We start from the raw sequence: 14,578 nt of genomic DNA, 5'->3' as shown, positions 1-14,578 counted from the left end.
AAAGAGCTTATCTTAATGAGAAAACAGTATACATACTCAGGTAAATTAAGTGCTGAACTAGACAGAACCATGGCACATACTTGTGGGAAAGCAATGCTCTAGGTAATAATAATAATAATAGCAGCTCACATTAAGCTCAGGTACTCTTCTTGGCAATTTAAATTCATTAATTGGTTTAATCATCAACCATCCTGGGAGGCAAATACATTATTATCTCTGTTTTACAGATGAGAAACTGAAGTATAGGAAGGTTAAGGAACCTCCAGAAGTCATATAGATCTGGAATTCCAATCGAGTTGGAAACAAAATTCAAAATGTTTTTCCATTTTTTCCCTATGTATTTAAACACTATTTCCTCTGTGATGAAGGCTTTTACAAAACTTGTAGGTCAGAGATTTCTGGCCATGGTTGTAGCATGAAATTTTTGGATCCCTTCTTCTCAGGATAATAGCTTTAAAAGCAGGGACCAGCAGAGGGTGTAATGGTTGCGTCGCTGGACTCACACATAGTCAACTGCAGTTCGAGTTCTGGACCTGGTGACTTAAAACTCACACTGGACACGTGTGCATGTGTGCCAAAGATCCCAATGGGAGGATGAATGAGAAGGGACAGAGGCACGATCATGCCCCCTTGCGGGTAACTTCTCACTTTCTGTCTCTCTGTCTCTGTCTTTTCAGTGAGCACATGTACCCCATAGCAAAAATCTCCCTCTAAAAAAAAAAAAAAAAGCATAAAATTAAATCCATAGGATTACAATGGATTATAATTTTAAAAAGCTACTAAAGTACTCTTAAAACAAATTTGTATTACAGTTAACATATATTTTTCTTTAATAACTCATCAACAAAATATGACAAGGGAAATTAAAGTGTTATCTTTTCAGTGGCGTTCTTGAACATAAACTATTTTGAGATAGCTCTGGTAAATGTGATATGAAAATATATTCATTTCTATGGGTGATAAAGCCACAAGTATATTAGTACTACTGTGGTTTGTTGTGTGCACTGATAACGTAGGTAAATGCTCCATTTCAGTTACAGCTTAGTGGGAAATAAACCTCTAATGTTTTTCCATCTAAGTTCATAAGTCCCTGAGTGCTACCCTGATTAAAAACACCAGCGGCAAACTGCAACTCATCAGAGTCTCTGTGAAACTATCCCTTTTTTACTTCTTGCACTTATCATAGTCTTCCTTCCTACCTTGGATGGAAACATTAGGAATATGTAAGATTCAACACTATTGGGTTGTTAGAAAAGTCATGAGGCGTTTTTGCACAGAAAAACAGAAAGAAGGGACCAGCAGCTGGCATAATGGCTATGTCACTGAACTTCCACGTAGTCAACTGTGGTTCAAGTCCCAGACCCAGTGGCTTAAATTCATGCTGGGCACATTTGCGTGCTTGCCCAAGATCCCAAGAGGAGAATGAAGGAGAAGAGATTGCAGCATGGCCATGCCCCCTGGGAGGGGGGTGATTTCTCACTTTCTGTCTCTCTGTCTCCGTCTTTCTGATGAGCGCACGCGGCTATAGAAAAAAACCTCTCCAAAAAAAAGAAGAAAAACAGAAAAAATACACTATGACTTTTCCAACAATCCAAAAGAATAAAGAGTACAAGCAAGGTAGAATCCATAGAGAACACTTAGATAACCAACACCTCAAATACGAGGGCTATTCAACAAGTTCCTGGAAAATTCATATTATAAAAAATCAGCATGTATTTCAAAAATGAACTTGTACTCCATTTCAGTTTTCCATGAACTTTTTGAAATCCTCTCGTATAGTAGATACCTGATAAATGCATACAAATGTTATATTATCCCCTTGTCCGTAAAAATATTAGGCAATCTCTAAACAGCTTGCAATTGCTTTTTCAAATAACTGTCTTTATTAAAAAACATCAACTCGTAACTCACCAGGTTAACTGCTCTAAATAAAACTCCAACATAAAACTTGATTTGTATGCAAAAAGTTGCTCCACACAATAATCTTATGAAAATAAGATTCTCCATTCTGCAGGAAATTTCAGTGACAAAAATAAAATATTTCTTAAAAGTATAATGAGTGGTGCTGGCCGGAGGCATGGTGGTTAAGGGTGTTGGACTCCCACATGGCCAACCATAGTTTGAATCCCAGACCTACTGGCTTGCTTTCTCACTTTCTCTCTCTCTCTCTCTGTCTTTCTCTGGTCAAATAAAAATAAATAAAGTTACATAAAATAATTATTTAAAAAAAGAAGTCATTAACAAAAATCTACAATGAGCTATGTTTTTAATATATTTGATTTTGTACTAGACAAAAACAGGTCTTTCAGTAAGCTTTTTTTTTTTTTTTGAGAGGTTTTCGCTACAGGGCGCATGTGCTCGCCAGACAGACAGAGAGAGACAGAGAGACAGAAAGCGAGAAATCATCCCCCAGGGGGGATGGTCATGCTGCAATCCCTTCTCCTCCATTCTCCTCTCGGGATCTTGGGCACGCACGCACACGCGCCCAACGTGAGTTTTAAGCCACTGGGTCCAGGACGCGAACCACAGTCGACTACGTGGGAGTCCAGCGACATAGCCATTGTGCTAACTGCTGGTTCCCTTTCAGTAAGCTTTTTGATGGCAATAAAAACAAAAGGAATGAAATCTTATAAACTAAAACCATAATGTACTAGAAAACAAAAGATCAGTGATTATCTCAGCCTGGCACAGTATTACGTATTTTACTAATTTAATATTTTGTGTTCTCTAAGAGTTTAGTCTGTCCATTTTTATGACTACATGAAAGGGAAAAGTTCTAAATATACCAAGGTGGGACCAACACCCACTGTAACTGTGCTAAGAAGGATACATGGGTTTTCTCTAAGATCTCATTCCTGAAGCCAAAGAAAAGAGAAAAAAGTTTAAAAATAGAATTTTAATAATAAAAAGGACCAGTAAATAAGTCCAATAGAAGATAGGCTGAGGAACAGGTATTCAGATGACTTAAGAGTGACATCTGAGCAAGTGCAAAATTTTATAATGCTTTCAGGATCACAGAGTCAAGGAAATAAGATTATTTATCCCTGAAAATTTTCAAAAATTGAACAATGACTAAGGTAATAAAGGAAAAATTTAATTCAAAAATTAGAAAGACCTTTCTGATACTAAAAGCCCCCTACCACACACGCATACACACACACACACACACACAAAGATAAAATAAAGGCAAAATAAAACTACCCACATAAGATGACACTTCTCTAGTGAGGTAGATAACTAACTATAGGTGTTCAAAAAATGTTACTTAACCTCAAGCTGACAAGTGAATTAAAGTAAAATAAATGAAGCTAAATTTCCTAAGGAGAGACATTTAACACTAAAGTGTATTTCTCTGATAAATGAAGGAATCATCTTATAAAACAGAATCTGTGACCCAGTGAGTGCTCCATCAGAAGGCCGCAACAGAGCACAGCTCAGAGGTTCCCTAAGCGCTGACTCTGTTTATCATCAAGAAGGATAAGTCTTAGCTGATGCTGAGTTTAGTTAAAGAACCAAGAATGTCTGAAAGCCTGATAGTTACAAATATTCCCTTAAGAGGATTATACACAGATAGGACTGTAAATTCTTCCTTAATTGTGGTATGAGGCAAAAGTATAAAAAGATCATAGCAGAGGACAAAGATAAGCATCTTACATCTGCCAAGGCCCTACCTTTGCAATACATTAACCCTAAACTAGGCACTCCTTTCCTGGGACTGGGAATTAGAGAATGCTACAATGAAGTGAGTCAAATGTGCTTCTGCTCTGAGTTGTTTCCTGGGTTGAGTTAAATTTCTAGATTTCTGGCTCACTTGGGAATTTTCTCTTTTTCAAAGAATTGTTTTTGCTCCTTTTGGCCAGGACTGCCACCTTCCTGTAATTAACCAAAATAACGAACACAAAGGGAAAGAGGAGAGGCACCAGATATATGTTCTCTAGGCCTTTTATTAAACATGGAGTTGTTCCTTTGACAACATATATGTGAATCTTCAAGAAAGGTGATATTGCAGACATCAAGGGAATGGGTACTGTTCAAAAAGAAATGCCTGATAAATGTTACCATGGCAAAACTGGAAAAGTCTACAATATTACCCAGCATGCTGTTGGCATTGTTGTGAACAAAAGTTAAGAGCAAGATTCTTGCCAAGATAATTAATGTGCGTATTGAACATATTAAGCATTCTATGAGCAGAGATAGCGTCCTAAAACATGCGAAGGAAAATGACCAGAAAAAGAAGGAAGCCAAAGAGAAAGGTACCCGGGTTAAACTAAAGCACCAGCCTGCTCCACCCAGAGAAGCACACTTTGTGACAACCAATGGAAAGGAGCCTGAGCTACCGGAACTCTATGAATTCATGGCATGATGGGTGCTAAAAATAAACTATAGCCTATAAAAAAAAAGAATTATTTTTTACTTAATTTCATTTATTATTGTTTTTATTTTTTTAAATTTGATCCGGGGATAGGGGTGGGGCAGGTGAGAAACCAAGCCAGCAGGTTCAAACCACCAATCCGTGGTTGGTGAATGGAAGTCCAGCACCTTAACCACCACAACATCTGCCAGTAGAAATTTTGACTAGGTCCTCTTACGTACGACCCACTTGTAATAGTGCAATATCCTTGGAAGAACGCAGAAGAAAAGAGGAAATTAAGAGTCTACAGACAGAGGTACAGCCCTGCCCTCTGCCACAATTTGCTAGGTGGGTGTAAAATACGCACAAGCACAGTTTCTTCTAATAATACTTGAAGAAAGACAAAATGCTCAAATAAGATGATTTACTCAACTATCTTAAGCAACAAAATGCTTCGATCTATGCACTATCCATTCTTCTTAACAAAATGGAAACTTACCTTTTTTCTTTTCTTTTTTTTTTTTTAAATTTATTTTATTTTTTTATTTACTTGACCAGAGAGGTACAGAGAGAGAGAGAGAGAGAAAGAGAAAACAAGGTCTAGGACTCGAAGTGTGGTCAGCCATGTGAGAGTCCAGCACCCTTAACCATCACACGACCTGCCGGCCCCACAAAATGGAAACTTTCAAGGACACAGAAGGACAGAGAAAGAAAGTGAGAAAGCAAGGTCCAGGTCTTGGAAGTATGGTCGGCCATGTGAGAGTCCAGCACCCTTAATCACCACACCACCTGCCGGCCCCACAAAATGGAAACTTTCAAGGATTCAGTGGATTCTACAGACACACTGACAGGCAGCATAAACACAGATACTTCATCTAGAAATAGGAATCTCAGCCACAAAAACACATTTTCCAGAGTACTTCATTTCAAATGCCATCCTTAGAATATAAGAAAATATGATGTGAGCCAAAATGGCTATTATCAAAAACATAACAAATACGATGTGATCTGCAGAGCTCAACGCAAATTTAAAACTTCACTTCTCATTACTGGCTACTGGATTTCGTCTATGAGTGTGTTGACCTTTTTTATCCCCTCCTGCCACAGGCTGACAATCTTGGTTTACTTAGAGATCATCCATTCACTATGGGAAAAAAAAAAAAAAAAAAGTCTTTTCCTTGGTATTATTGCAAAGTTTAGAAGAGATTTTGACAGGTCAAATATCCCTTAGAATATGAAAAGTAAATCTGCCTTTTCCAAAGTAAAATGACAAAAGGACATTTTCAGCAAAATATTTAAATGCTGGTCTTCCCAGCCCCTTTTCCTGTAGCTTGCACATATAAGATAAGCATGTTATATATATTCAGTTCTTTAAAAGTAAGGCAATTACATAAAACACAGCAGAATATGCCTTGAATGGCTCTCGGTTTTCACAAACCAACCATTACCCAATTGTATTTAATTTTTAAACAAATATTAAGAGTTGGAGTATACTGTTGGTGAAAAGGGAAGATAAATAAAAGGAATGATATAAAATTGACTGATGGCAGCAGTGAAATGTTGGAGCAGATATGCTCAGTTTGCCTAGGAAGGAGGTGACTGCTAAAGTCAAGTTCTCTGGGATTCTGGACTCAGATGTAAGAATGTGTTAAGAGTTAAAGTTAACATATATAGATTTTTTTTCTTGAAGATAGAGTATCAAGCTACATTCCTACATTCTACTCCTATTTTTGTTGTCCTCTCCATCATGGAGATGTAAGAACACACTGGACAACAACAGGGATAAGTACAAAGAAACAAATGAACACTCAAGGACTTGTGCGACCGGAGGGGACCTCAGAGATCATCGGCTCCCTTCCACAGATGGTGACCTGGGGCCAGAGCCATAACGGCATGAGGTACAAAAGTAAGAGTTAAACGAACATCTTTGACTCGAATGGAATCAGAGTCACAGAGCTCCTAGTTTAAGAGGGGTGTAGCTGGAACAGGGAGCCAAGAGTGTGACGCATACCACTGTCTCCAATGATGCATGAAGAAGAAGGAATTCAAAGGAAATAAAATGGCATGTAGAAGACTTTTCTTGGATGTAAACATGTCTTTCATTCTACTAGAAGAGATAATGAATGCGTATCACAAATGAAGAAACTAACAAAAAAAAAAAAAGAGTATGAAAGGCAAAAAAATCAAAGAAAATAATGGCAGCATAATGAAGGGTTAACAATCTTTGTGTATAAATAACGCCTATAAATCAATATTTAAAAGGGAAACATCCTAATGGAAAACCAGACACGGGATATGAACAGGTAATTCACAAAACGAAATGTAAATGAACAAAATGGGAATGTTAAACTACGCTAACAATAAAAATGAGAGAACATAACAGCTGGCATTTGTTTTATGATACCAAGGGTCAGAAAAGAATAGCACTCTTCCATACTCTTCTACCAGAAAAACTTTGTTAAGACTTTTCTTGAGGACAAGACGGTAATCTGTAGAAAAGCCTCAAGAATACTCATCATCTATTAATTACATGTAGAAATTTATCAAAATGAACCAATTTAAAAATATGATGAGCACCTCACCATTTATATTTTTCATGTGCTAAAACAGAGAAAATCTAAGTGTCTGACGAAGAAATATATAAGACAGGAGTATAGTGATCAATTATATACTTATTTAAAAACATGTTTACAGAGAATATTTTATATTAAATGCTCATGATATACTACTACAAGAGGTCTTTTAAAAGTTCATAAAAGGGACCAGCAGTTAGCTTAATGGCTATGTCGCTGAACTCCCACATAGTTGACTGCTGTTCGAGTCCCGGATTTGGTGGCTTAAACTCACGCCGGGCACGTGTGTGTGCGTGCCCAAGATCCTGAGAGGAGAATGAAGGAGAAAGGATTATGGTGTGGCCATCCCCCCTGGGGGGTGATTCCTCGCTTCCCGTCTTTCTGTCTGTCTCTATCTTTCTGGCAAGTGCACACACCCTATAGCAAAAACCTCTCCAGGAAAAAAAAAATCATAAAAAATGTGCATTACAATAAAACTACATGTGCATTTCAAAATTTTTTACACTAAAATGAAATGTACTTTGGGGCCAGCAGTTAGCGTAATGGCTATGTCGCTGGACTCCCATGTAGCCGACCGCAGTTCGAGTCCCGGACCTGGTGGCTCAAACTCACACGGGGCACGTGAGCGTGCGTGCCCAAGATCCCGAGAGGAGAACGGAGGAGAAAGAATTGCGGCATGGCCATTCCCCCTGGGGGGTGATTTCTCGCTTTCTGTCTCTCTGTCTCTCTCTGTCTATCTGGGACCCGCACCCCCTGTAGCAAAAACCTCTCCAAAAAAAAAAAAAAAAAGAAAAAGAAATGTACTTCAATTCCATTTTCCACAAACATTTTCAAGTTTCCTCACACAAAAGAATTAAAATGACTGCAGTTTCATATATACAAAATAAAAACACTAAACTGCTAAAAAGAGACTGCCCATAAGTCTTGGAATTAGATAGCTATTATTTGTCCCTTTTTAAATAGTTAATAGATTATAGAGCACTTTTTGAATTATAGAAAATTTTCCTCTTTTAATATTTCTTAAATTCTCTCATGTAAGCATGTATTACTTCTATTAAAAAGTGAATGTAAGTAATATCAAAGTAGAACACTGTCAAATTTCTGAATTTAAGACTACACATAAGAACATGTAATAAAAGGGTCAAAATTAGAGCTTACCTTATGATAGGAAAGTAAGTATTTAAAAATATTACATTAAAAGATGCTGAAAACTTACTGAAGGAATTCTCATTTGCCTGGTTATACAAACAAGAAATCTATATAGCAAATGGTGGTGGTAATAACAACGGTGTCAAGAATAATTTTAAACTTCTTTGGTCATTTACTTATTTATTTTAGTTTTTTTGCCATAGGGCATGTATGCCCACTGGAGAGAGACACAAAGAGAGAGAGACACAAAGAGAGAAAGACAGAGAGAGAGAGAAGAAAAGTGAGACGTCACCCTCCGGTTGGGGGAATGGCCATACCACAATCCTTTCTCCTTTATTCTCCTTTCAGGATTTTAGGCACACACACCCATGCTTGGTGTGATTTTCAGGCTGTTGGGTCTGAGACTCAAACCCTGGTCAACCATGTGAGAATTCAGCGCCTTAACCACCATGCTACCAGCTGGCATCACTTCTTTAATAATCTTGAAAAGACAATATACCTCTAAGTTTCATTCCTTCTTTGGAAACAGAAGAAAACACAAATAAATGGAAGTAACAAGAAAACTGCACGTCCTTTCGGTAAGGTTGGAAGCAAACCTAAGCCATACACCAATATATGCGCACAAATAAGTAAAAAAAAGAAAGAAAAGTCAAAGAATAAGAATATTCTTAAAATTATTTTAATCTATAAAATCTGAGACTACAACTAAAACTATTTTTGTACTGTGTCACATCAGAAAGAATAAAAGAAAATCTGTATTCATGTTTAACTCATTGTTTATCATTTAATTTAGGTTTATACAGAAGTTACAAAAATACTATAGAGAATTCTCTTATCCCTCCCACCCAGCTTGTTTCCCAAGGTTATTGTCCTACAGTGTCCTGATACATTTATTAATACTAAAATACAAACTTAATATTTTATTTAAAAATGTACAACTTCTTGTACAAATTGCTCTCCTGAGCTTTATTTCTTTAATCCTCAATGAAGACTTTTTTTTCCCTTTGTTTTATTACTTATTGTAAGCCTAGGACCTTACATTTCATCTTTCAAGATTCAGAGTGAAGCTTAGTCACAATGGCACAGTTCATATTGTGCTGAGCTGTAGTGCTGGAAGCCACATGGCCAACCACAGGTTGTGATCCCTGGCTTGGTCAACCTGAAATGTTTCTGGTGTGCACATGCATGCCTAGGATCCTGATGAGCTGATACACAATGCTAGAGGAAGGTGATTCAAGATATGACCAGGTACTGTCAAAGATGCTTCTCTCTCCTTTCTACCTGCATCTCTCTCTCTTTTTCACCCTCACTCTTACACACATACACATGCTCTCTTCAAGAATAAAATAAACAAACTTCAGGCTAGCCCTGTGGCCTGGTGGTTAAGGAAATTAGATCTCACACGGCTGACCATGAGGTTTGAATCTTGGCTTTAGCTACCTGAAAACACAACAGGTACATAAGCATTCATGCCCCAAATCCCTATAGGATGGACATGTGAAATGACCACATTCACTGTGGGGGTACTTTCCTGTTCTCTGTGTCTGATTCTCTGGTAAGTACACAGACCCTCTTGCAAATAAACAAACAAACAAAAATTCAGAGAAAAATTCCATTGTGTATGACTCAGACTTGGAATTTTACAAGATAAAATCTAAGGACCTCCAAATGTTAACATTTTTGAGATACTATAATTGTTAAGAGATCTGGAGTCAAGGGCTAGTTGACAACATATCCACTACTGCCAATGGATTTATATCATACACATACTTGGTAAGTGACTTCTGTTCTTTGATCTAATTAATAGGTTGAAACTTGCATTAAGTAATCTCTGATGCTTACTATCATTGAATCACAAATCCACTGAATTATCTGTTCATCCAGTAATTTTATTCTTCACATATAATATTCCCTGCCTCAGGGAAGTTTAGAACCATTGAATCATTCTATTTCCCTTTGTTTACCTGTCTATGTTTACATATTATGCTTCTTCTGTTGAAAGGTTTTGAGTTTCTGCACAATTCATTCCCCAAATAACTCTGAAATCCTTAGGGAAAAAAGGAATGCTCTAAATTTAACATCTATGGCTAACTAATTCACTGAAGCAGTTAATGACCATGTGTGCAAACTGGTGCCCATAGGAAATTCATAGACAATTTCCAATGAGTCACAAACTAAAATCAGAAGAAATAGCAAGATGGTTATTCATAGTATTATTCCTTTAGGAAAAAATAATAATACTTCAGAATGGAAATAGAACTGAATTTATCCTCTTGAAATTAGTTATTGGCCTTAACTATTATAAAGCTAGGGAACAAAATGGCATAAGATACCAATTTTCTGTTAAAATTCTTATTAAAAACAATTATTTAGACATGTGAACCTAAAGATAGCTATTCTCAGCTGTATCAATCACTGCCAGGATATTTTACCAAACAGTTTACTTCTCCTCCAAAGATAGGAATAATTTCCAGTTCTGTTTATCTCTCAAAACCAGGCTGTGGAATTAGACTTGTTAAATTGCAAAATAGAATTCACGATTCTTCAGAAAGGTTGCAAACTCACAGGCTTCCTGCCATACCACCGAGTTTCTTAAAATGGGAAAGCCATTAAAAAGATAAAAATCTTTTATAAGCAACAGAATGCCAAAAACAAAGCTCTTTAAACTTACCTCGTAGTAACTCCGAACTGCATTGCAAAATGCTTCATCGGCTACAATTTGAGTTTCTCCATTGAGGAAGGCCTGGAACCGTTCCTTCAGTAACTGCAGTTGTTGTTTGTTAAGCTATAAGGAAAAAGGAAATTAGCTGATATATTAACCAAGTTATAAAATAAAATTATTAACAGTTATATCTGCTCTATGTATGTTGGATTTGACATCTCAAATCAACTACATGGTAAAAAAAGTAAAAGCTAAGATATCCTACTATTTGTACTTTTGTCTCAGTTTTAAACATTCCTGAGTCACTTTTCTGTACACTCCAGAATCTTGATATTGTAATGGCACAGAAATTTCTACCCCTGACAGAATTCCCACGTTACAAACCCTGTCCCTCTGTAGAGACAGGGAAAAATTAAAATTTTGATAAGAAATTAACTATTGTACAAAACTGTCAGCTACTCTGAACAGAGAAAGTAGAGAGAGCAGGAATTCTTGAGCTACTCAACACCTTGGATAAGAGGTGATACGTAGGAGGACTGTAAAGGATAGAGGGAACCCTGAGAAAGACTCCTTTGGAGAGAATAAGTGGGATGCCGGAAGCTTGGATTTCATAAACAAACGTACAAAAAGGCCTGAGTTGAGATAAGTGAAGCAATGGTAAGGAGGTAAGTATAAGACAAATCCAAAAGAGAACACAGGCATCAGGTGGACAGTGAGTGCATCTTCAAACACACTGAGGAAAGAATGGCGAACCAGCCAGGGCAGTGCAAATTACAACAGGATTTCTCAACTTAGGTCTGGCTTTCATAACCATTATGGAGGGCAGGTCAGACATGGGCTGCAACTTACTAGCAATGTTCTCAAGTCAGCAACTACAAGCAGGGTCAGCTACTGAATTTGTAGAGTGCAGCACAAAATAAAACTGAGCAACTCTTATTTCAAAATTATTGAGGATTTTAAGACAGTAAGAACAGATCATTAAGCCAATACGGGTCCCTTCTGAGGCCTGAGTTCTATGCTTCTGCTTAGGCTCATGTCCATGTGGTGTATACTGAATTCAGGGCCATACATTTCACTGGAGAGAGGACATATTAGGTCACACAGAGCATTTTTGTAAATACTTAACTAGAGAGAGAACGACATAGCCTTCGGGGGAAGGGGATCCTAAAATACATAAAGGACAGCAATGAAGTGATCTGTGCATTTCACTCGATCCTGATCGGACTTTATTAAAGAACTCAGTCTAGTTCTGGAATCTACAGAGAGATGTGAAGCATTTGGAAACATGCTGAGGATAAAATGATTAAAGGATTAGAAAAACTAAACAAAACTGGGATGATTTGGCTTCAAAAAGAAGGCTAATGTAAAATAAGTTTAAATCTGTTGAAAAGGCTTATTAAAATGCCATTCAAATATAAGGGAGATAAGCTCTTTCAAAAAATGGGTTTTATTGAGGAGTCTAACAAACAAGACAGTTTATAAGGAAACTTGCTGGTAGTAACAGACAGATAAAGAAGTGCCCCATTGTACCCAGGTGTGAAATAATCTCTTTCCTTTTTTTTCCCTGAGCAGTAAACAGAGAAGACCATTCCATTTCTTTACTAAGGTTATCTTCTTCGTTTTAGGAAAAGCTAACCCAGACTGAAATGCAGGAACCTCACCATTATATTGTAATCTCCATTTCTATACTATGAAGAAAACGAAAGCGAGGACCTTTTGTATATGTGTGTACTAGCAGGGCAAATCAAGTCCGTGACTTGTGCTCTCTAAGCATGGCTCACAAAAAGGACCAGATGGAAATGGGACAGCAATCGCTGAGAATGAGGCAGCCGAGAGCATCTTGGCTGCCAAGTCCTGGGGAACGCCATGAAGGGTTTCACCTTGCAAACCAAGTGTGTGGCTAAAATAATTGAAATGGAAATATACATGAAAAATATCAATGAACTGGAAAGGACCTTAATGACTGTTTGCTCCAACTCCTTCATTTGATAAATAAAATAAATACCGTTTAAAACTAAAGACTTTGTTTTTCATTCCATTCTCTTCTTTCAAAAACCTTCTGTTCTTTTTTTTTTTAAATCCTCTAAAATCTCATCATTGTGATTTCTAATTATTGGTATTTAAGTTAAGGTAGTATACCAATTAGTTTCTTGGTAACCACAGTGTGGTAAATCATGGATATGAATCAAAGAAAAGGTGATTTGGACAAACCATTTTCTTGGAAACGCCAACAATGTTGGTATAATTCACAAAACATGCCAGAGGCATCTGGCTAAGTATCAGGCTTCAGCTTTTCTATGAATAAAAGATACTGCAGTTACATTTACAGTGATACAAAGTCAATAAATGGATAATTTATTAATATAGAGAAGAGGCATATATTTCTACCTAAAGGAAACAGGGAGAGAAAAAGGAAAATTTTAAACCCAGCAATGGGAAAAGCTGTCAGAAAGCAGATTCTCCAAAATCTATTTGCATTATCAGAAAAAAAACTATATTTTACACCAATTAGACCATTAGAACAAACCAAACAGTCTCCAAAACATTCAGAAATATAAAATACCTGTACAGTACCTCAAATCAGTAGTAAATGACAGTATATTCAATGAATAGTATTAGAATATCTGAGTAGCCATACTGAAAACAATGAAATTGTACCATAACTCATAACATTATGATCTAAATGAACTAAACTGCTGAATGTATAAAGTGGAAAAGTACTTAGAGAAAACAGCATTTTTGGCTCAGTACACTGACAGTTCCATGGGTTGGGAGGTTGGAAGCCACATATGAAGCCTAGACTTGTTTTTTTGGGTCAACCTGAACATGCCAGATAGAGTTGTACCTGCCTGTAATCCCAGCTAATTGGGAAGCTATGAAGAAGGATGTCAAAAATACATATCCTTGTTTCACTCTATTTTCCTCTTTTTTACTAATAAAAAAGGGGTGGGGTGGGATGGCAGCAGCAGGTGTGGAGGTTAAGGCACTTAATTCCCATATGGTCAACCCAGCCATGGTTCAAGTCTCAGACTGGCAGCTTGAAAATCATGCCAGGTGCATGTGTCATGTGTGCCCCAAATCCTGAGAGGATAATGGAGAAGAGACTACAGTGTAGCCATCCGCCCTGGGTGAGTGACTTCTCATTTTCCCTCTCTCTGTCTCATGCATCTTAGGACAAAAACCTAAAAAGAAGATGGGGAGGGGAGTGAACAGAAAAAGAAAAACATAGGAGAATTCTTTTAAGCACTGGTATAAGAAAGACTTTTCTAAAGATGACTCAAAATCTATAAGCTCACTAGAAAAGAAAGCTATAGATCAGTATTTCTCATTAATACAGATACAAAAATCCTCCCCAAATATTAGCAAACTGAATCCCACAATGTATAAGAAAGATTATATACCACAACCAGGTCAGACTTATCTTAGATATGCAAACCTGATTCAACATTCGAAAATCAATTAACCTAAATCATCAACAGCTAAAGACAAATAATTGTATCAGTGGATGCAGAAAAGGCATTTGACATAATCCAACACTCATTCATGATAAAAACTCCCAGAGAACTAGAAATAGAAGGGAACTTCCTCAACTTAAGAAAGAGCATCTACAAGGAATCTAAAACTAACATCATGCTTAATGGTAAGAAACGCAAAGATTTTTTACTAAGATCAAGAACAAGGCAAGGATGTCCCCTCTCACCACTCTTTTTCAACATCATACTGGAGGGACCAGCAGTTAGCGTAATGGCTACGTCACTGGACTCCCATGCAGTCAACTGCGGTTTGAGTAGTGGACCTGGTGGCTTAAACTCATGCCGGATGCATGTGCATGCGTGCCCAAGA

General features: G+C 37.2%; 1 protein-coding gene across 19 annotated transcripts in view; it reads right to left on the bottom strand.

The window, feature by feature from the left end:
* The window catches only part of CADPS2 (calcium dependent secretion activator 2), a 450,101-nt gene extending 439,249 nt beyond the window's left edge, over positions 1-10,852 (bottom strand). For 16 of the 19 annotated variants that reach the window (XM_027772143.1, XM_027772145.1, XM_027772150.1 and 13 more), the window contains exon 1: positions 10,745-10,852. The gene's annotated coding sequence lies outside the window, so the exon portion shown is untranslated. The remainder of the gene's footprint in view (positions 1-10,744) is intronic. The other 3 variants (XM_027772140.1, XM_027772141.1, XM_027772142.1) reach the window with 1 other exon arrangement.
* Between the last annotated feature and the right edge of the window lie 3,726 nt (positions 10,853-14,578).

The sequence above is a fragment of the Tupaia chinensis genome, unplaced genomic scaffold (genome assembly GCF_000334495.1).
Source record: "Tupaia chinensis unplaced genomic scaffold, TupChi_1.0 Scaffold000257_1, whole genome shotgun sequence".
NCBI classification, from domain to species: domain Eukaryota; kingdom Metazoa; phylum Chordata; class Mammalia; order Scandentia; family Tupaiidae; genus Tupaia; species Tupaia belangeri.
The sequence above is the reverse complement of the archived record's forward strand: the minus strand, read 5'-3'. Positions and strand labels throughout refer to the sequence as shown.